The 23,339-nt window shown below is 28.1% G+C and overlaps 1 protein-coding gene across 19 annotated transcripts in view; it reads left to right on the top strand.

Moving 5' to 3' along the window:
• The window catches only part of Syp (Syncrip), a 195,857-nt gene that overhangs the window by 111,220 nt on the left and 61,298 nt on the right, over nucleotides 1–23,339 (top strand). The window contains exon 1 of one of the 19 annotated variants that reach the window (XM_065515372.1): nucleotides 3,572–3,913. The exons of 17 other annotated variants lie outside the window; for them this stretch is intronic. The gene's annotated coding sequence lies outside the window, so the exon portion shown is untranslated. Of the gene's footprint in view, nucleotides 1–3,571; nucleotides 3,914–14,308; nucleotides 15,000–23,339 lie in introns of those variants that run through there. One more of the 19 variants, XM_065515373.1, reaches the window with a different exon arrangement.

The following is a 23,339-nucleotide window of genomic DNA, read 5'->3' as shown; positions in this document are numbered from 1 at the left end:
AATTATTGTGTTCAACCAGAAATGGTGGAAAGAAAAGAATTAAGAAAAAACCTTATGTATTAAATTATATCATTATGAGATCTTATCTGATCTACACAGCAAAATCATAATAATACTCGTACATATGTATACAATAATGCAGAAGAAGAAAAAAATAATAATAAATATTATAACGAAAAAATTTCTATCTATTAGCGGTGTGTGACAGCAGCTACTTGTTCTTAAAGATACTCAGTGCCTGGCTTGTGCTCTCTTTCTAAGGGTCTGACTATCTCTTTTGCTCTAACAAAATTGTACTGATGTACTTGAGTCTCCATACAAAATGCAGTTAATTGAAATGTTCTTTAAAGATTTTTGGTTTGATTTTATTTTATTTTTTGCTGTTTTACTTTATACTTTATGAAATGAAATGAAATAATGTACAATATCTGATGGAAATAAAGTGGGAAAAGATAAAGCTAAAATGAAATGTATAAAAGTATAAGTATAAATATTAGTTAAGTGAGGAGTAGTATAAGGTTTTGTGTGTGTTTTTTTTTGTCTTTTTGTCATGAAAATGCAGAACTGCAAATTCATTTTATAGATTGTGAGAGCTCGAAAAGAGAGCCTGAAATGTAGCTTGCAAAAGCTGCAAAACTGCAAAAATAAGTTGATTTTGTTGTTTAATTTTCTGTTTGATTTGCTATTTTATAGAGAATTATGTGATGACGATTACAATGAGAGAGTAATGATGGTAGTATGTAGTGGTATAAACTTGATTGAGATTGAGCGTGTTATAAGGTAGAGTGAGTGGTGGCATGATGATGGAGAGCTAAACTTGAGGTCTTTGAGTTGTATAGAAGATTGTGGTGATGAAAAAAAAAAATATGGGTGGTTGAACTGCATTTTGAAAGTGTATAAGTGAGACGCATGTGCATATGTAGTGAGTGGATCTTAAGACGAATATGAAAACAAAACAAACAAACGATAAAATGAATTGAATGTTAGGTAAGGACGGTCTACTTATGAGTCTCAAGAGCTACGAGGGGGGTAATGGCAACCGGCATTAATGTGTCGGTATAGGTGAGTGCAAAATGAAATCTGCAAGCTTTTTTTCCATTTGCTGCTGCTGTTGTCGCTGCAGTTGTAGCAGAGTGCATGAATGTGTGTGTGAGTGAGTAAATTTTTTAATTTTTTTTGTTTTTCAAATTTCAAATTATTGGCATTGTATGCGATTATTCAGCCTTTAGTAGAGTCAGACACAATATTATTGCCTACCAATCGTTAGTATCGCGGACGGACGACAATGTGAAAATATCGCCGTTTTTTCCACATTCTTTTTTTCTAACAAAAAATTTTAAACAATATCAAAAAAATTCTTAACGCAGCCACAACACAATTGGATTTAAATTCTAAACCGTACCGCAATTTCAAACGAAATTTTTAAATAATTTTCTTTGTCTTCGTTTACAAATAAAACACAAAACTTTTGGGATTTAACAAAATAAAAATAAATTAAAAAAATATTTAACAACATCGTCATCATCATCATCTTTAATAAAAAAAAATAACAACCAACAACAACCTGAAACTACGTGCAAATATTTTTCCAGTTTAAAACAAAAATTTTAAGTCCGCGTATACTTAAAACTTTATATAAAATTCAACAAAATTTCTTCAAATTAAACCGCAACAAATAATACCTACATAACAAAGTTAGTGTCATTAAATTTTCTTATTTTTGATTGATTACTTAACAAATTTGTTAAACAAAAAAATCTATGAAATTTATATACAATTTAAACTAAAATGCATCGTCATGTTAGGGAATGCAAAAAAATCATTTTCGAATATTTTAAACCTCAAAAAAGTGAAATAAATACTACTTGATTTTGAACTCTGAAATAATAAAAAACTTATACCTACATATTATAAAAATAAAGAAAAATTTTAGAAAAAGAAAAAAACATTTTAAAATTTGATTAAAACAAAACATTTATCTCAAATTAAAAATAAAACTTTTAAATTTTTAAAACAAAAATTTATTTAAACTTTTGGTAATTTTGTTAAAAATTATCCTTATAATTCTAATTAACAACAAACAAAATATGTGCCTAAACTCTTTTATAAGTTTTTAAAATATTTTTAATAAAATTTAACACTAAAACAAAAAGCATTTACTTTATTAAACATTAAAAATAATTACTAAAGTACTAGCTACTTATAACCTAAAAAAATTTACTTAAAATCATATAAAAATCGAACACGTGGCATAAAATTCATAGTGCTTTAAAAATTATGATGAAAACCGGTAAAAATTAAAATAAATAAATAAAAAAACACAAAATACCTACACAGACAGTGAGAGAAAATACAACTCTGTGTTAAAGTGCATCCGTTGCATCTCAGCAACAATAAAAATAACAACGATAATACTCAGAAAACAAGTTTATATTAACAGCTACTCCCTCTCTTACGGGCCCCGATAAACGATAACGAAAGTATCGACAACGAAACAAACAAATAACAAAAAAAAAAAAACGCACTCTTACTCTCAGTTAAAGCCGATACAATCGATCATATACATCATTATTATTAATATAATTTGTGTTGATCATCGTCATTATCATCATCATTACATACAAAACACTCAGCTAAACTAGTAGATTCGTTAACATTTAATCACTCACTCATTCATTCAATTCAATTCACTCTCTCTCCCTGTGTGTGTGCGTGTGTGTGTTCTCTCACTTAGTAACTGCATTTACACAAACTTCGTAAGTTTAACGAAACTGTGAAAAAAAGTGCATCATCGTGTAACGACGAAGTGAAACAACAATTGCAGTTTGTTATTTAACCCTTAAACAACAACTGCAGTTACAATAAAAGTGCATTAAACACTAATACAAACAACTGCAACAACAACACCATTATATCATTATCATACAACAAACAACAAACAAAGAAACGTGTTCGTGTGTGAAAAGTGCATTCAACGATCTCCCTTAAAGAAACCAAACTCTCCCTGTTTGTTTTTGTTTAACGAAGACTTGCAAATAGTACCAAAGTTAGTTGTTGTTGCTAAATAAACAATAATCATCAACATCATCATCACAATCATCATCTTCCTTCTCAACTATTTTAACGAAGTTCGTTAAACGTCATCCATCGGGTTTTTTTATTTGCAAAAAAAGTGCATCTTTATTGCATCTTCTCTCCGCTCTTAACCAGTTGTGTGTTCGACTTTCGTGCTATAACGCGCGTTTATAAGACAAGTACTGAAAAAATCAACGTGTTTTTTATAATTTTTTTCTTTAGTTTTTTTTTTTCTTCATAAAAAAAACATGATTTAATAAAATATTAAAATAAATTAACAAAAACTTGGTGAACTTACAAAAAAAAACATTAGCTAACGTTATTTTGTTTATTTTAATTGATTTTTTTCGCTACTCTACTGCATTTAGTTACAAATTATTATAAAAATTATAATTTTTGTCGTTTTAAGTTTTATACTTTATTTTATAAAAAAAACATAATTCATTCTTATTAAAATATTTTTTTTATTAAAGTGTTATTAATTTAGTAAAATAAATTATTTAAAAAAAAAATAAATAAAACTAATAAAAACAAAGTGCTGTGTTAATAAAACAAAAAAAAAAAACCCCAACTACGTTTTACCGGAAAAATTAAAATCATCTTAGAAAAATAGAGAGAGTGAAGAAAATTTAATAAAAAAAAAGAAAAATCATAAACTTTGGATTATTATTTTATTTAAATATACAATAAAATAAACAATAAATTGTCGACACACAAACTCACTATTCGTTAATTTACTCAACCATATTGTTGGATTAATCTTCTCTGCCCCAGGGATTTAATAAGATATTGGATTCATCTACTACTTCTACAACAACAGCAACCACTACAAATTTAAGTAAGTAATTTTAATAATTTGTATTTTGTGTATTAACTTACAATTTTCTGAAATGAATACATACTACATATGTAGGTATATCGTTTCTACCATTTCCGTTTGAAATAATTATTTAAATTCCTAGAATTTAATTACTATTCTTTAAGAGCTTTTCAAATGTTTATTAACAAATGACTCGTTCAAACATTTACATCATTATGATGATTTAAATGATAAAAGTTTCTGCGAAAAATTTGATCATTAATACAGTAAATATGTATTTGAATTATATTTCCAAACGAATGACAATATTCCAATATTTGTTTCTAGTTCTACAAACTTTTATTTGAATACTAATTCTAGTTTTCGATTAAATTTTTCGCTTTAAATAAATTAGGTTGATAACAGACTCTAATAATGGACCAAAGAATGCCAACGAAAAACGTAGTAGCAATGTTTTCTTTCTGAATCAAAGTCTCCATATTCGGAATAAACGAAAAATAGTTTCTAGGGTTTCTAGAAAAATTATAGTGTGAACTACAAAGTTTTTGTTTTGCATCAAAAATGTCGAATTTTGTGCCAACCAAAAGGTCATATGCAGGAAGTTTTGCTTTACTTTATTAATTTGAAAAAAGGGCACACCGATTGCTCACCGCAGCTTATGGTGAATGTGTTGCTTCGGTTTAAACGTGCGAGAAATGGTTTGTGCGGTTCAGAAGTGGTGATTTTGTCACAGGGCAGCCAAAGAAGTTTGAAGACCAAGAATTGGAGACACTACTCCATGAAGATTGTTGTCAAACTCAACAAGAGCTTGTAAAATCATTGGCAGCTACTCAATCAGCAATTTCAAAACGGTTGCTAGCAGCAGGATTCATCCAAAAGCAGGGAAATTGGGTACCATACGAATTGAATAAAATATAAAAGAAAATATTTTTTGCACCGAATCGATAAACCGAAGCTGACCCCTCTAATCCGTAAAAATTTAAAAAGCTAAAAAAAAGTTGTTGAATAATTTTTTTTAGGGTAATTATGACCCAATAAACTCAGAACAGCCATCTGAAACTAATTTGCAAGTTAAGTTTAGGAACCAGGTGCAAAAAGGTGAAGAGTGCCTCAGGGCATTGTTGCCGGTTTAGGTGTAAAAAAAACAATAATTATGATACGATTTTATTGAAAAACTAATTAAAAAGATAGATCGGGCTACTAAAAGTTTCACGTGCTAAAATTATGAAATTACTCACAGCTGACAGAACAAAAACTAAAAGTCAGAATGCATTTTGACCTTCGAGGGTCAAAATGCATGTTAACAAATCTGTAACTCACATGTTGCAATACCTTTTAAAAGCTATTTAGAAAGAAGAGGTTGGAAGTTTTTTTTAAATAAAATTACTCCCATGTTTGTCAAAAAAAAAACATTTATTCAATATTTGATATTTAGAAAATTAAAATGCTAGAAAAATCCTAAGAACTGGAACATGAGTTCTTGAACCACTGCAATCAGAATCACTTTAAATTATATACTAATTTACTTGGACTAGTAGTGGTGACACAAAAGCTTCAAGCATTAGTTCGATATTGTGGTTCTAGCTTTTAATGAGTGATTTAAGAATCAGTGCATACATTTTGCATCATTTCTATGAATCTGTTTTAAGAACTAAACATAAATTTCCAGAATAATATGGAAATTTATAGAGCATTATCGGATTAGACAGATTGTTTGAACTTTGTTGCAAAACTGTATAAATTTCAACTAATGCTAAATTGTTTACTATAAATTTGACTTATATTATTTTAGAAAAAGTAAAAAATAATATATTTTCTTAAAAGATTTAAAGATAAATAAATAAGTGTTAATGAAAAGTGCGTTATTTGAAAATAAAATGAGGAGCCGCAGAACAAAAAGGTACTTTTTTGAAAATTTAATTAATTTTAGGAAATTGATTTTTTTCTAGAGGATTTCAACCCAAATATTATAAAAATACCAAAAAATCAATTTGTAAAAAAATTCGAAAAAGTAACTTTTGTTCTGCGACTCCTCAAATGGTTGGCCACAGACATTAAACGAAATAATCTAAGCATACTCAATTTATTTTGACATTTCTATTTCTTTAGTGCTTACAAAACATACAAAAAGTTCCTGGGGACCTTTTTCATTTACAAACTGAAATTACTCCTTGATGGTCCATGGGAAGTATACCCGCCCCCCACATGTATTCCAAGGAAATTTTATCTAGAATCGTTTAAAAAAAATCAAAGCGATCCGAGCAATGTTTCTATTAAGATTTAAATGTGTTTAGTACGGGAACGTGTGAAAAGGTACTTGTACTGAAATTTCAGGTTTTTTCAAGTTTATTACTAACTGAGATTACTCCTTGATGGTCCATGGGAAGTATACCCGCCCCCACATGTATTCCAAGGAAATTTTATCTAGAATCGTTTAAGAAAAATCAAAGCGATCCGACCAATAGTTTAGTTTCTTTTGAAATTTAAATGTGTTTAGTACGGGAACATGTGAAAAGGTACTTGTACTGAAATTTCAACAATAGTTTTTTAGGCTTTTTTCATATAAATCTCATAAAACATTAATAATGTTATATATAAAAGAAACTTTTTTTTCTAACATTCATTATACATTTAGTAAATAATAATAAATCAAAACAAAAAAAAAATGTTTAAAAAATGTGTTTTCATATAATAGAAGTACAAGGTCCCTTGTACTTCGTATAAGGGCAACTTCTCCTCAACCGTCGCAGGGTTAAAGGAAATTATGTAAGGTCAGGATATTACATACATATATCTGTTTATGAACAACAATTTGTATGTTTAGATTATTTCGTTTATAATATTTATGAATAGCAATATCTTGCTTTTCTTTAACCAATATGATATATTAACTGGTGGCAATTAGAAAGATTTTTTTCGGTCACATTAACCCTACTAATTATGGTTATAATTTGGATGCATTTATTAAATATGATTTCTGTATATTTAAACAAATTTATATGCTTAGATTATTTCGTTTGTTCTATTTGTTTTATACAGTTATTACTTTTGTATGCTTAGGTTTATTCGTGCCAAATATTTTTCAGTATTTTTCAGAAACCTGTACTATCCTCTTAAATTTAACACCTATTAAATTAATTACATTTATCATTCATCAATCTCATTCTGAAACAATCTGTAGACATTTGTGTCGTCTTAAGAACATTTTTCCAGAATATTGTTTTAACATCTTCTTAAGTATATTTAGTTGGTATGTAGTTATGTAATGCAATTCAAGAATATCTGTTAGTCATTTGTGTGTGTCTGCCATAAATAACTAATTCAAGTGTATTGAACAGCTCTTGTCTTGTCATAGATATATTTACAATTTCCTCATTTGTAGTCTGCTATAAAGAGGGTGTTTTTTACAGATTTAATCACACTAGACTTTTGACAAGTTATTGTTATTGAGCATTGAAAGGTGACATTTAGAAAACAAAATATGTTTAATTTTTCTTTAAACCATTTCAACTAATCATTAGACGTTTTATACAACTTGACATTTAGTCTCGTCTCAAAACAAAAGGAACAACAAATAATGCAAAAAAAAAAAACAAACTATACGTATAAAACATAACACAGACGACAGCCGGCAAATGACTAAATACCGTGCGGGGGAGGGTATAAATTAAATAAAGTTGGTGCTACCACTTATAACAACCTCCCACAATAATGATATTGTTAAACCTCGTTTATGTTAGGTTATGACACAGTATTTTATGTTTTTTAATAGTTGTAGCTATTTTCAAAAAAAAAAAATTGTTTGTAGTTTGTGTCCAAATGAGACCAACCCCACCCTCTCTCCCCAAAAATAAGAAGAATCAACAACGGCCAACGCAATAATTGACTGACTGGGTTGGCATTTCATACTTGCGCAATGTATTTGTTTTGTTCCTTTCTTGTTTTCTATTATTTTAGCCGGCAATTAATGTAAAACTTAAGTGGTGTGTCAGACTGCACCAACCACCACCAGCAGCAGCAAGTTCATTATCAATAACTTTACAAGAATGTGCTGACTGACGTGATTACATTTTCTGTTTTTCTTGTGTTTATTTATAATTTTTATAAATAATTTTGCACTTAAGGCGTCGGTGTCTGTCAATGTTGATTTATTTTAAACAATGTTTTTTCTCTTTTTGCTTAAATATTTCAAATATTTCAGTCTTATTTAATTTTGCTTAATTTTATTTTACAATTAATAAAAACAAGTTTGATAAGATTATTTTTTTGGGAAATTAGAATGTATAGAAGCTGACCAAAACATTTTTATTTCATACAATGTAAACAAACCAAAATCTTGTTATTTCTGTTTTTTTTTTGTTTTCCTTTATTTATTTACTTTTTTTCAATCAGTTGAATTTTTGTTTTTGTATAACTCCCTTAACTAAAAAAAATCAGCAGACTTTTACACTAATGGCAAATGTGTTAAGGGCAGGACATTCTTCTAACTAAAACAATTATTGTATAGTTTATATTTCATAGAAATGTCATAGTTTTCATTTTGTTTATTAGTTTTCACAACTATTTTCTATACTACGAAAAAACCTAAGCAAACATAAACAATGTTTAGTTTTAATTTAGATAGGGATATTGTGGTCCTTTAAATAAGAAAGTTCAAAATGAAAAAATCTAAGCATACAAATTAAAATCATTAATACAAGAGATTGAAAAGTAGATACGTACTCTTTTAAGCTAAGCTCGATCGATAAAAAATATCATCTTTATGTTCATAACCCCCTGTCTATACTTGACAAATATTCAGCATAACAATAAATGACATTTGTTGTCAAGACAAAGTTGTCTAAGCAAAAGCACTAACAATTTTATCATAACGAAGCAATAATACTAATAAATGGAGACTATACCTGATAATTTTTTATTTAGACAACCATTTTGAAGTTTATCATGATCAAAATTTATCAGGTATAACCAGGGGGTAAGAAGGTTGAGGCATGAACTAACAGTAGACGAGTAAAAATATCAATATTTTTCCGTTCTTTTCGTATGTACTCTTTAAGCTGAGCTTAATGGTGCCAAATTGTTCGCCTCCATGAAAAACTTTTTGGAATAATATAAAAGACAAACTTATGAACTGAAGGGGAACAGTGGACTATGTCAGTTTTGTTTTTTTTTGCTTACAATAATTATTACTGGGAATAAGTTTGCTGTTGCAGAGCCAACCATGGTTCTGGTTTTTAACTCTTCTGGTTCCGTATATCTAAAGATATTGCTTTTGTAACGTGACAAAAGTTTAGCTGTGTTGCCATCTTTTATTTCCAGTTTAACATTCTGCAAGTTTCGACATTGATCGTATTTTTCGAAATTAAACATGTTTGTTAGTTTGCAATTCTTTGTATTTCTCTAGTATATTTGTTTTTTATTCCTTGTTTGGTTAATTTTATATGTTAATTTGTCATATTCTTGAATATTTTAATAGTGGCTCACTTTTTTTCACTCAAATAGGTTCTACGGACAATTGTAATTTTTTTTAGAAGTATTCATACCTAAACTTTTCGGTTTTTGACATTCAACACCTAATTATAATTTGTATACTTAGATTATTTCTTTCTACAAAAAATATTGTTTGTAACAAATTTCTTTAAATAACTACTAAATCATACAACATTTATAAAAATACTTTTAAAAAAACAAAGTTGGGGGATTCAAACGGTCTGCTATTAGGTCGTATTGTCATAATGTCGTAAAATATTTTTTTAGTTTAAACAAATTCTTGTTGTGCTGCAAACAAAAAAATTGTTATTTTATGACAAACCAATAAACATAGTTCTAAAAGTCTTATTAGTTTATAACTTTTTTGTTTGAAACCCAACAAAAATTTATTTAAACTAAAAAAAATATTTTATGACATTATGACAATACGACCTAATAGGAGACCGTTTGAATCCCCTAAATTTGTATTTAATTGGAGCAATAAACCAAAAAATATGTTTGGACATTTAACAACCAATTTTATTATGTATGCTTAGATTATTTCGTTCTACAAAGTTATTGTTTCTCTTCAAATTTTCGTTTTAGAGATTTAACAAATAATTTTAAATTGTATGCTTTGATTATTTCGTTCGTTGACATTATAACTTAGCATAGTAGTTAAGCGTAACCAGTGCCCTTAAATAAATATCTCTTGGTGTCTAGAACTCTAAAATAAAACTTTAAGAAATTCACTTCCAATTCCATTTGTTTGTCCGTTCGTTCTTCATATTTTTATTCAGTATTACTATATGGTTGATGCTTTTAAAATCTCATGAAATACATTCATGTTCATGTTGTGTCATAATATTAGTGTGTGGATTTTGTGGAACGTCGACAGTTGCTATGCTTGTGCATACATATAATTTTTTTTTATTTGAAATCATGTACACACAGATACAAATCCATACACACACACTCAAAACTGAAATCATACAAGGAACATTTAAAGAAAAAGAAACAAACAACACAACATTTCTATACAGGAGAATTTAATGTCTGGAATTCAATACAGTCGAGTCATACGAGTCCATAATAAATAACAAAACATCTTTTAAAAGTGTTGATATTTTTATTATTTTGTTTTTTTTTTTTATTATTTTATTTTTATGTATTTTTCTTGTCAACATTGTGTTTAGAGTTTAATGTTAGAGTAAGTGTAAGAGACTAAAGCAGTTTTGGAATTAGGTTTCAGATTTCTAACAATAATAATGAAATTTAATTTAGTTTAGTTTTTATCACATTGCAATTATTATAAGAAATGCAAAATTGCCAAGATTTGAAATCGTTTTATTTTTTCTTAAATTTACCGCAAGTCTTTTGAAATTTTACTCTTATATGCTAAAAAATTCTTTTGCTTATACATACTAATTTTTTTAACATGATTTGGAAAAATATAATTTTTGTTTTTAAATTTTTTATTGAAATTTGATGAAATTGTGTTGTTTTTATATTAAAATCTTTTTCTTTGAATTTATATTTGTTATAAATTACAACCTGTATAAGAAATATTTGCAAATTTTTGTAATAGTATAGGTAAATAATTGGTCAATTCACAAGGTCTGTTATCATGCCATATTGTCATAATGTCCTAATATTTCACAATGGATTTTATTGCTTTTCAAGCAAAAAATGTCGTAACCAACCAGCAGAGACCTGCGCCGAATGTCTAAGAGTCGGTTAAGCCGAGCCGCCGAGTCGTGATATATTAGGACATTATGACTGATAAGAGACCTTGTGAATTGACCTAATATATTTTTGCATCATAAACAGTGTTCATAAGGGTTTTTTCTTTGTCGCCTTTGGAAATTTTAGAATCGACATGTTTAAATTTTTAAACTTGAACCCAGAGAAAAAATTTTGTTGTACGTGTTTACTGTAACCATTTCAACATTATTACAATTTTTTTTAATAATATTATAGCCACACTCGTTATTTATATGATTGTGGTAACCATAATATGGTTAACTTGCGATTCACATGATTGTGTCAATCATATATATGGTTGCAGTAAACAAGTATATGTTTGTGACAACCATTATCTCATAATATATTGTTCTCAGATTATGATATACATAAGCGTGTGTATTTTAAAGATAATTTTAGTAATTAAGCATTCCATAGATTGAATTCCCATTGAACAATATTGTTTAATTAAAAGAGAGCTTTTGTAGAATCAACCGATCATGCAAAATTAGTAACGAACAAAAGAGGATGTGCAATATCCTATGCCAAGTATCAAATTGCAGATTATGTCAGGTCTCGCCAAAAATCGAGCTCATATGGACACTCTTCTTGCTCATCCTAATGTCACAATGGCCTTTGTCTTGTTTCTATCAAGTGGATTTTAGATATCCAACAAGTGGTCATTTTTTTACACCCGTGTATCCTCTCCTCAATCGCCCATATTTGATTGTTTGATCACCAGAAGTTGAAATCGATTTCATTCATTTGTACATTCTGTCGTCTGTCGTTTCGAATTAATTGAATATAAAAATGTAGGATCGCTATAATTCTTGGGTACCAGTGAATCAATGGTTGAATTTTGGTTAGAAAGAAGAAAACTTAAGCACTATTTTAAGCAAATATTTATTTCATCTTACATGACTTTTGTAAAATCAAACATAGTCAGCTAATATAATAAGAATATTTTACTGTGATCTTTTCTAAATTAAAGCATTTTTAAATTTATACAAAGAATAATGAATTTTCGATATTTAGTTGACAGTATTATTGAGTGAAATCTTTGATCCGCCTCAAGATATCTTATTTCGAATAGTTTTTGAAGTAGGCAGACAGTTCCACAACGTATAACAGTTTAAAAATGACATTTAAATAGAGTAAGTCAAGAGTATGAATGTCATGGCGGCTGCATTATTTGTAATTTTGATTATTATATCTTGTATGCTTAGTTGATTTCGTACTGCAACTATAAATTTTGATTGTTATATCATGAATAGGTACCACGAAGAAGAGTTTCTTTTTTGTTTTATGAATATTCTTACAGAAAATTACAGTTTCCTATAAAAAAAAGTATCAATATAGGTATTTCAGTTACCTTTTCGATCCATCCAAAACTAGTAAGCTAAAAAAGCTTGACAATAAATTAGAAAGCTTTTATAAATTGCCAAAGATTATAAAAAAATATTGTATATACATATACATATGTACATATAGCCTTTAAAGTGCTATTTGCGATCATTTGAAGTATATTAAACCTTGTAGGGTAAAAAGCTAGAAAATAATATACAAATCCAACATCATTAAAAGGGTATAAACAAATAAATGTAAATTTATAACAACTTAAAGGGCGGACAATCAGTTGTGCTTAAAATTAACTCAAATAAAGCTGATTTTGTCACCAAAAGCTTTTTAAGGCGATCATACCGATCAATTTTATTTTTTTTATGACAAAGCTTGGTAAACTTAAATACATGTGTATTTTTTAATAAAAATGTGTTTAATTTCATGCCTCGAAATGTTAACGATAATAAAATACAACATGAAAAGTGGAAATTTTTGGCGAAAGCTTTTAAAGCTTTGTTCACAAAACAGGAGTTTTTGGTAAACTTAGCTCTTTAAATCTTTCTTTTGTTAACGTTAAATTTAGAAACAAGATTTTACAAAATTTGTTTATTTTAATTAAAAAAAACCCAGCGCTAAAAAACTTTCATATCAACACTATTTGTTTGATTTCATATCATTATTGATTCACTTTTTTTTATATTTCTTGTTTTTTTTTATTTTGGTTTGCTTAATTATTTCAACGATAAAGTACAACAAACATTAGCAAACATTATCTCTATCTACATACAATACACATGCACCTCTCGTCTAAATAAAAACCCACATACAAATTTTGTATGTTGTTTTCTTATGGCATTCTATCTTATTTTTATATTTATTTTTTTTTTTGCACTTCTTCCCTCTTTAACTTTAGAGTGAGTAACAATCATTTTTTGCTGCTTAATTTCATTTAGATACGAATAAGCAAACATAAAGAAACCAACAAAGAAATGTGTTTGGCTGCTTATCACATTAAAAAAAGAGCTTTTTTTTCTTAATTTTTTGAAAAAAAAACTAGTAATTTGCAAAAACGGTCCTTCTCCTACGATCCACAAGATATTTTATAGGTTCTCTCATTTTTTTCTTGTTTGCAAAAATCCATACACCACACGCGTGTTTTTGTTGTTTAAAGTATGTGAATTAGCGTTTGTGTGTGAGGCGAATGATGATCGTGAAAAGCAAAGTTTGCAAAAAAAGCTCTTTTTTTAATATATGTCTGTTAGTATGATTTTTCTAAACGCTGGAATGTGTGGTTGGTGAGTGTAAAAGTATTTTATTTCCTCATTTGTTTTAGTGTGCAAATTCGCAAGAGGGTAACCTCTCCACCTCTCCACCCTTCTTCTCTTGCTGCTTATTTTGTGTACATATTTGATTTTGCAAATAACCCTCACGAGACTAACGCGCGCTTATCTCTACCAACAAAAATCCCCCCCTCAAAAAAAGTTTGCAAAAATGTTTGCAAACCCATAAAACCGAGAGAGTGATAGCTAGCTAGACCCACTGATAAAGGGAGAGAGAGAGATACAATGGAATTTGAGTAGTTGCAAAAAGGAAATATGATAGAGAGAGTGGAACACACATACACACACCGAGAGTGAGCGAGGTGGTGTTGTATCTGTGTGCATTTTAAAAAGTTCAGTGTGCACAATTAATTGCAAGTATCATTCTAGAGAATTGTTAGTGTAGTGTATCTGTGTTTATGAATTTTGTTCACATTCTGCAGCAAATTTCATGGTATAGGTGAGTGTCATATTTTTTTGTTGGCTTTTGTAGTCGACGTTGTCGTCTGAGTTTTGTGGATTGAATATACAATTAGGTTTTTTTTTTTTGTTTGGTTTGGTTTGCTGTGTGCTCTAGTCTGGTCTGGTCTGTGTGCTTTTGCAACGTTTTGCCAATTTGTGTTGTTCAACGATAGTGACGACGTGAAGACCGAGACTGTGTGTGCTTTAGCAGACGAGCGTTGAAACCGGTGACGTAGCGTCCGCCATATTACACCGCGGCACTATTATAATATTAACAAAAAAAAATTTAAAAAAGAAAGAAAATAGCTTTTTGGATCAGTTTTTATATACATACATATATTAATTTCAACTCAACCACAACAACAACAAAAAAATTAATAGAAAAGAGCAAAGAAAATTTTAATCCTAAATCTTTCTGCTAACAAATTTGCAATATTTTTAAGTGATTTTTTATATAAAAAAAATAAATAAAATAAAATCAAGTGTTTTACAAAAAATAAAGTGCAAAAAAAGGAAAATTAAAATCTATAGCAAATAATAAAATTAATAAAAATAAATAAATTTTGTTTTAACTGTGATCTCAAATTTTATTATTTTGTCTATATAATACAAAAAAAAGTGAAGCAAATTTTAACAAATTACTACTACGTCAAATAAAAAACGTTAAACAAAATTTTAACAAAAAAATTTTTTTACAAAAAATTAAATAAAATTTTTATATAAATAGTTCTTTTTCTAACTAAAAAATAAAGAAAATTATACAAAAAAAGGTAATTAAAGAAATGCTTGATAAATTAAAAGAAAAATCATTTATTTAAAACTAAAATAAATTAATTTCTTAACAACTAAAATCCTGCAACAACAATTCTATACATACATAGCTTAAATTATACATATTTTTTTCTACTTTATTCATACCTACATATAGATTTAAATTAAACAAAAAAAGAGAAAAAAAGATTTTAACTAAAATCTAAAGAAAATAATAAAAAAAAAATTGCAAATTTTTATGCATAAAAAAAGCAACCAAACCACACACATCAAGTGTTTCAATTTTGTGTAGTGGTATTAGTAGGCGTCAATGGCTAGGAGAGGATTTTTTCCATTGCATATGCCTGGGTGCATGGATATGTGAATGAGTATGAGTGTGTGATAAAATGCCAGAGAGCAAACTGCAGAGTACAGTATCCGTGTGTGTGTGAGTAACATGCGTTTTTGTTTATGTGTGAGTGTGTCTATATGCAAGCATCAAACAGCCAGCCAGCCATCCAGTCAGCTCTGTAGACAATTTGTTTGTGTTCGTGTGCAATTAAGTGCAAAATATATAAAAAAACTAAAATAAAACCAAAAACAACAAGACAAAAAGAAATACCTATAAAACAGAGAAGAACATGAAACATAAAACGAATGGAACGTTAAAGAAAAATTCAAATACATTTCTATAAACAGAATTTCAATAACGGGTGACGACTACACCTTTTTTTAAGCAACAAAATTAGTGCTAGACTTTAGTTTTTGTGTAAAAATTTTGTATTTTTATTAAGAAATAAATAAATTAAGTGAAAAACTTTTTTAAAAAACTGTTTTTTGCGGTGTTTTGTTAAGTGAAGTGTCATAAATTTATTAAATAATAGGTTTGTTTGATAAATAAGTGATAGGTGATGAAAATTGTTGTCATAACTTATTAAGAAATATTTAATAAAATAAATTATTCTGAACTCTGGCTGAGTTGTTTTCAAATTTGTATAAAATTATTAATTTTTTATGAACAAAGTTAAACATTGCTAAAAGTAAACGTTTTGTGCTCCCAACTGTTTTACCTAATTTCAGTTCACTGTTATTGTGCACCTGTTTTAATTTCTCGCCTTTGCTGAGAAACTTCTGTAACACTCAGTTCACTTCTAAACATTTTCTGTTTCAAAATGTTTACTCATCTATAAAGCCCCTTTTTATCCCAATCTGCTGAGAATATTCTGAATTAAGAATTCTATTGCTGAGACTTCTTCTATTGAATTACCAAGTTTCAAACATATGGGTTTATTAGTATTTTTTACGATTTATTCTGACATCAACTTGTTTTTTATTTACAAAAGTTCTCTGTACAATTCCAAGGTGATAAACTTTAGCCCTTTGTGTTTAAATTTTAAACTCAAACCCTCCTCATTTGATGTTCAAATAGTGTAATTAAGTCCAGGTCCATAAATAAGAAAAGTTACAATGACATTTGAAGATCGAGTCCAAAGATGAATATAATAATTCATTAAATTTTGCCTGGTAAATGTAAATTTAACTATTAAAGAATATATAAAATGTGGAGATAAAACATTTATCTTCTAAATCCTTAAATGTTTCAAGAAAAAACGCATAAAATGTCTAAAAGTATAAAAAACTATTGGTTTTATAATTGCTACACAATTTCAAATGTACCTATTTATTCTTGGGTTATTGGCGAAAGAGTTCAATATAATTTTTTTATAAGTAAATTAGTAGAAAATTATAGATAAATTTCAATTTCTTACATTTTGATACATAACTTTTTTTCTACTAAACAAATTTTGTTGATTTCCAATAGCAAAAACTCTTTTATTCTGGGTAAAATACATCAAATTAATTTTTTTTTTATTGAAAGCTGTATTTGTTAAAAAAATAAATTTATGTTAAAAAAATTAAAAAAATCATCACTTAAGTCGGGTTTAGCAACATTTCCTGTCACGTCCAAAATTTCACAGTTATTAGAATTATTGATTCGGAGTTAAATAACGATTTTTTTTTGGGTTTGAAACTTAAAAGCCACGCACACCAAAAAGTAGGCGTGGCCGAAAATAAAATTTTCGTTATTTTACTCAGAATCAATATTTTGATTTTTTTTTTTTTGCTAAAATCGACATAAGACGTGTATTATTATATATTTCAATAAAAAAACTGTATGTAGACTTTATTGGTCTACTGTATATTAATTTCAGTTTAATCTAATGGAACAATTTTATTGATAATTTTAAATTTTTCAATCACGTCGTGTTAACTTAAAGTTATACCTACTGTCTGTTAAAATATTTTTTGTATGAAAACTGTCAGTATAGCTTAAGGTTAAAACATAACTATACATGGAGATAAAGAGATATGTACATATTTGAAAAAATAATATTTTATTTAATTTTTTTTTTATATAAAATGTAATTTTTATATTATTTCCTTGCACACACCCTTTATTGCAAAAAGAGTTTAATTAAAGACAAACAAAAAAAAAAAAAACAAATTGCATTAGTATTAAATCATCTCACTCCCTTTGTTTGAAATTTAATACATATGTAGCTGCAAAATAAATCAAACAAAACAAAATATAATAAAATTTATAATTCCCTAAAGAAAAACCGTTTATCAGCTAAGAAACAACCAGAAAACTGAAATATCTAGCAAGAAAAAATTAAATATTTTTCAAATTTTTTTTATATATAAAACGTGGTGGCGGACCGGCCACACTTTCCGTGTTTTAATTCTTCATTTTGTTTTTGTTAATTTTTCTGCTAAAAATGTCTTAAGTGTAATTTGTTTTATTTTGTGATTCCATTTTCGCCCTGCTGCTTTTAGTTTTTATTTTTAAGCTTTTTACTGCAGTTAACGTCAAAATGTTTTGTTGTTTTATTTCTTCCGATTCCTCTCGTCTTTTTTTAATTCTTTCCAAGTTTTTTCTTGTGCAAATTCTCCTTTCGTCCAGTGTGTGCTTTTAGTCTTCATAGATTGTTGTTATTTCTTCTTCTTGCTCACAGTGGGGAGCCTTTGTTTCTCTTGTTGTTCTTCTTCCTCTTCCTCTTTCGTTTTTTTTGTTGCTTTCTGTAGCTGCTTCACTTTTTGTGTTGTTGTTGTTTGCACTGTGATATTAAAAATATAATGTACAAATGATTCGTATATATCGGTTTGTTGTTGTATTTTTTTGGTCCACCATTTTGTTATAAATTCAGTATTTTTTTTTATTTTCTTTATTTTTTCATTTATTTATATTTCATCTCAATTCTCAATTTCTTTGTTTTATTTACTTTTAATTTCTCTTTTTGTTGTGTTTGTGTGGCTGTATATGGGAGAGGGAGAGTGCGGTTGGTTTTTGGGGAAAAGTAATTGAAATTGTATAAAAATTGCATTTTAGATTTAAAATAATAGTTTTTTTTTCGTAATTCCTTTTTAATCTTTTAGTTTCTACTTAAAAAACAATTCTTTTATTATTTTAAACCGGTTTTAAATAAATTCAAATATTGTATTTAGCTAAAGTAAATTATAAATTAATAATCTATAGATTGAATAGTATTTGCTAAAGAAATAAAGCTGCATTGTAATTTCAACTCATAATAAATTGTTTACAGTGTGTTAAAGTATTTATGGACTGTTTAATAGCATACAATTTGTGATAAACTCTGGAGTAAACTAAGTTTAATTCTATCTATAGAGTAGACAAAGTTAAACTTGGTTTAGTGTTTAAATCTGTTTAAAGTAACTTGAGTTTAACTCCATCTGAAATAGATATAGTTTGACTCTGTTTAAAGGAGATAGAGTTTATCCCTGTCAAGATAAATGGAGTTTAACTCTGTCTATAGTAGATAGAGTTTATCTTTGTCATCAGTAGATAAAGATTAATTAAGTCTGTCTAAAGTATTGCACATAGTGTTTAACTCTGTCTAAAGTAAATAAAGTTTAACTCTGTCTATTATAAATGAATTTTAACTCTGTCTAAAGTAGATACAGTTTGATTCTGTTTATAGTAGATAGAGTTTATCTTTGTTTAAAAGTAGGCAGTGTTTAACTCGGATTAGAGTTTACACATGAATTTATGAATCTTATTCTGCTTTGTATGTACGATTACACTTGTCATTAAGAGCTGAAATATCTTAGGTTTGTTCTACTTAATTTTAATCTCCTTTTAAAACAATTTTTAAAAAATTATTTACCACATGACTCATACAATATATTCGATGACGAGTTCATTTGTCATTAAACACTTTGAGTGATCATAAATTTAAAATGTTTTTGGTATTAAAGTATTTTGTCAATGTTCTTCAGACATAAATTCACAATTTAATTTTATTTTAACTAAATTTAAAGCATAATTTAATTGAAACAAAATATGTAGGGATACCTTAGGTAAAATTTAAAAAATTTTGTTACACAAATTCCTAAAGTTTTAGGTTTGCTCCTTTAGTTAGGTTTCATTAACAATATTTGAGAGAATTAAAACCAAAAAGAATTAATTGAATTTCTGCAGTAACTAAACCAAGAGAGCAATTACATTCCTAAAAGTATGCTTTATTTTCTCTATTAATGGTTGCTTTTATTGTTTTATGTATATTATACTTATGTTTTTTCATTTATTAACGATTTTTTTATATTTTTTAATAGTTTTTCAATGATTTTAACCTTATTTAAATAATTTTAAGGCAAATCATTTATTTATACAATTAATTTTTGAAAAACAGTTCGTAAATCCCAAAAGTATGCTAGAGTTTTTTCACAATATGTATTTTAACATTTATGTATTTTATTACTGTAGCTATTAAATATATTTTAATATTTTTTATTATTTGATGAGCTATTGGAAATCAATTATTTATTAATAAATTTTAAATGAATACGTAATAATTCCTAAAAGTATGCCAGTTTTTCAAAGTTATTAGACCCTGCTGCAATGTCATTCATATAATATGTATATGGAAACCGTTTTCATAATGAAATATTTTATAACCATTTTTTATTATAACTGTTTTTATTTGACTGAAATATTGCAGAGTTGCTAACTGCAATCAATAAAAGAAACCCTAAAACAAAACTGTAACACCTTTTTCATCTTTTGACACTTTAAAATTTTATTTTGCCATCATAAATATTAAATACTCAAGTGTTGTTTTTTGTTTGCTGTTTTTATATTATTCATGCCATAAATCTCTAGTAAATTTGTTGTTTTAGCTTAGTGTGGAGAAAATACTTACATTTCATGGTGTCATCATAAATTTTTAAATTATGAATGTAATATGCACAAACAAAAAAAGAGGAAATTTAAAAAAAAAACAAAAATAACTGCCAAAGAGAGCGAGTTTTTTGAGTAGCCCCACAAAAGAGTTGTATTTTGAAAGTTTATATGGATTACCAAAAAGGAGATACAGTTGCTGCTACTCTACTCTAATGCACTTGACATCACAAATACAAAGAATATTACATTCGCTGCTATATTTAGCTTTACATTTGATTTTTCTCGTTTAGCAGTTTTTTTATTCTATTTTTGCTCAAATTCTTCACAATTTCCCACCTCATATACGTACATATATAGTACCAGTTTTCTCCGTATAAGTATTTGTGTAAGAGTATTTTTTTGTTTGTACCCTCCAGTTATTACCACTTGAAGCTATATATTCTATTTTATACAATTCTATTCACTGCTACAGTTTCTATTCTTTTGCTAAGGCTGTGTTACTAATGAAAAAACAAAAAAAAATAAAAAAAATTTTATTGAGGGCTTTACACTACTTCTCCCCTTTTATCCCTCTCCTAGTTAACTGCTCTAACGAAGTCAGTATGTTTTTTTTTGTTGTTTGTATAGAGAAAACAAAAAGAGGTGCATTGGTAATTGTTGCAAAAGCAACAACAACAAAAAATGCATAAGTTTGTCATGGGAATACTGTGAAAAGCACAACAACGCATTTTTTATTCATAGAAAATTCATCATACACCACTTGCAAATATGGTGGAATAACAATAAAACAACACGGGGAGAAAAGCGTGATTACAAAAGCTTTTTTTGTATTCCCGCTTTTTTGTTGTTGTTGCTGCTGTTTAATAAAACATCGTATAGTTGTTGTTTTTGTGCTGGCAAATAGAAAAATGGTTACAAGCCATGAATAAAAGTACCCATATCTACTTTTATTTTTGTGTATTAACCCCTTAGGGTGTAGGTGTGTTAAGAAGGTTCAAAAAAAGAAAAAAAGTTTTTGCTTAACACTTTGAATATTGCTAAGAAAGTCATAAAAAACCTTTAAAAAATTAAAATTTTTCACGATATTTTCATGAAAAATCATCTTGCTAAATCGTCCATGTTGCTCTAGTGTCGCAATTGAAACACGTCCTACGATCCGATAAAAACGATCAATTTCGTGATTCCTCTCTTCTTTTTATAAATCTGTTTAAGCATTTCCGAACTTAAATCGATTTTCATCGATGTCTTAGATTATATTAGATTTACAGTGACGGACAATACAATAGAGTCACTACATATGAATTCGATTAAAGCGGTAAAACTACAAAATTACATTTCAAAATTTAAAATTTGTTCATTATATATTAATGCTCATAACGTAAACAATAAAAAGAAAAAAATAAAATAAAAAAATAACACATTCTTATGTTAAAAACGATGTCAAATCTAAAAGACTAAATAAAATATGCGACATTCAAATAGAATCAATCAGTCTTAAAATGATTAAAAATAAAAAATTATCATAAGAATTCGTTGTTTTCTTAATATTTTGTTGCATATCAATTATTTCTAATAACAGCATCAAATCTTTTGGGGATTGAATTTAACAAAGTTTCGCATGTAGATCGGGAAATTGCATAAGATATTTCCTGAATTTTCTGCCAAAGTTCTTCCTTGTTTTTCAATTTTTCAGGTCCGAGTTTGTCTTTTACTATTTTCCATAGGATTTAAGTCTGGTTATTGAGACGGCCATTCCATAACATGAATTTTGTTATATAAAAACCATTTTTTGGCAAGACCTGATGTGTGCTTTGGGTCATTATCTTGCTGGAAGAGCCATTTTAAGGGCATATTCCATTCTGCATGTGGCTTTATAACATTCTCCAAAATATTTACATACAAGTGCTTATCCATATTTTCTTTAATCCAATAAATTGGACCAACGCAATACCAAGAAAAGCATCCCTATATAATAATATTTCCCCAACCATGTTTAAACGTTTTTGGTTTTTGCCATTTTTTGGACGTCTAACCCATGTCTTATCATCACTACCAATTAAATTAATGGTCGTTTCGTCCCATTATATATAAGATGAACCAATGATCTTCTTCCCGCTTTGGGTTTTAACCACAACCACAGTGAAAAGTGGTTGTCGCTCTTTGGATCATAGAGCGCTTACAAAACTATGCGGTATTCATACAAAATGTACGCAAGTGGAGCTACTTTATGCTTAAGCATGTCTCCACTTCGCGATAAGTAACATGATGATCTTAGAATATCAATTCTATCTCAACAAACGATTTCTCAGGACTTTCGTGAAACCCTAGAAAGACTGATACTAGCCTTATGATGAACTAGCCTCATGATGATCTTACAATAAGAGAGTGATATAGTCAAATGCTGAACAGAGAAAACTTATTCGTAGTAGCAACCGAATTTGTTTTCAATCAGATGATTCGGTTACACACATAGAATTTTTCGGTTGTATCAACAGAAAGTCAGTTGATAAAGAAGAATTTCGGTTGAAGCAACCAAACTTTGGTTAAACCTTCTAAAATTTTGTAGCCACAAATGTAAAGATCAGTTACTAAGGTAGAATCATACGATTGGCAACAAATTCGGAGTTGACTATCGATGACTCGTGTTCAACATTTATTGTGATCATTGAGCGCTTGCCATATTTATCCAAAGCAAAGAAAACTGTGTGCTACTGCTGTGGAGCTACTTAAGGTTTAAGCAAGTCTTCACATTGTTATCTCATAACAATCTTTTTCTCAGGACTTATGTTATAATCTAGAACGACGGGCTACAATTGTGTCTGAATAGCTTGAAAAAAACAAATGTATAAATCAGATGATGATCTTGCAGTATCAGTTCCCAAACAACAAGCATTTTTTCACTCTTGAATGATGACCATGATTGAACAATTTTGCTTTTTAAAGATATTCCTCACAAAGGGTCAAGTGAATTGATCGCCACACTATTGTTGGCGGAAATGTTTTAACCAAGCATAATAATGTTTAAGCTTGTTCCGACCACATGAGTTTAATTCAATTTTACGATGCTGACTGATGTCACATACATATGACATATCTACACCGGTGTTGCCATATTTATATAAACAAGTTTTAACTTGTTTATATAGATAGGGAAATA

This window comes from Calliphora vicina, chromosome 1, assembly GCF_958450345.1.
Source record: "Calliphora vicina chromosome 1, idCalVici1.1, whole genome shotgun sequence".
NCBI lineage: Eukaryota > Metazoa > Arthropoda > Insecta > Diptera > Calliphoridae > Calliphora > Calliphora vicina.
The sequence above is the reverse complement of the archived record's forward strand: the minus strand, read 5'-3'. Positions and strand labels throughout refer to the sequence as shown.